This window comes from Elephantulus edwardii, unplaced genomic scaffold (genome assembly GCF_000299155.1).
Source record: "Elephantulus edwardii isolate Elephantulus edwardi_28Jun2011 unplaced genomic scaffold, EleEdw1.0 scaffold00355, whole genome shotgun sequence".
Taxonomy (NCBI): domain Eukaryota; kingdom Metazoa; phylum Chordata; class Mammalia; order Macroscelidea; family Macroscelididae; genus Elephantulus; species Elephantulus edwardii.
In genome coordinates, this window is record NW_006400105.1 from 2017220 (window position 1) to 2018670 (window position 1451).

A 1451-nucleotide genomic window follows, 5' to 3' on the forward strand; every position below is an offset into this window, starting at 1 on the left:
ACGGGGTGGGGGAAGGGGGGAGGGCGTGTGCGGGGAGAAGGGTGCAACATTGAATGAATGGAATTCCAAAATCTCTGTAGATGTTCATTGAAATAAAAAATAAACAAACTAAATTAAATTAAAAAAAAAAGAATGTTTGACAGGAAAACAACTTGAACCCAGCCGAGGGCCGCAGGTGAAAATCACCCACCTTCAGCTTGGTAGCAAACTTTGTTTCCATTAGGCCAATGTAGCTATCTCTTTGTCTTTGTCCTTGTTATTGTTGTGTGGTGCAGTCGAGTCTTAGACAACACATAGCGACCCTGTGAACAAACGGCCTGAGCACTGTTCAGACATAGAATTTTCGGGGACAAGCCATTTTGGAATTGAATTCCCCTCCTGCCTCCAGGCTTGTTATACTCGGGACGCTCCAGTCAACACTATCCTCCATGGGTACCCATTACTACAGTTGGCACATCACTGTCACAGTGTTCAGCATCACAGCAACCACGAGTTACCTCTGTACAGGAACACACAGACCAGTGCTATACCACCTAGCAGAAAATTTGAACCTGACCAAGGTCCGCAGATGTTAATCACCCACCTTTGGCTTGGTAGCATAACCTTCTTTCCATTAGGCCAACGTCGCTCTCTCTTTGTCTTACTCGTTGTTATACTTGTTTGCTGCCATTGAGTAGTAGACGACTCTATGAATGAACAGCCTGAGAACTGTTCCTATATAGAGTTTCCAGGGGCAAGCCATTTCGGAAGTGGATGCCGCTCCTGCTTCCAGGCTTGTTTTAGTCGGGATGCTCCAGCCAACACTGTCAACCATGGGTACCCATTACCATGATTGGCACATCACTGTCACAGTGTTCAGCATCACAGCAAACACGAGTTACCTTTGTACAGCAATGCACAGACCAGTGCTATCCCACCTAGAAGAATATTTGACAGGAAAACAATTTGAACCTGGCTAATGGCCGCAGACGAAACACCCACCTTCGGCTTGGCAGCATAACTTTCATTTCAGTAGGCCAACGTAGCTCTCTCTTTGTCTTTGCCATTGTTATTGTTGTTTGGTGCTGTCGAGATGTAGACGACCCATAGCGACCCTATGAATGAACAGTCTGAGCAGTGTTCGTACATAGAGTTTACGGAATCCAGCTATTTTGGAAGGGAATGCCACTCCTGCATCCAGGCTTGTTTTATTCGGGATGCTCCAGCCAACACTGTCCACCATGGGTACCCATTACCACGACTGGCACATCATTGTCTCAGTGTTCAGCACCACAGCAAGCACGAGTTACCTGTGTACAGCAAAGCAAAACCAGTGCTATACCACCTAGAAGTATGTTTGACAGGAAAACGACTTGAACCTGTCCAAGGGACGCAGATGAAAATGACCCAATTAGGCTCAGTTCCATAACTTCTTTCCACTAGACCAATGTAGCTCTCTCTTTGTCTTTGTC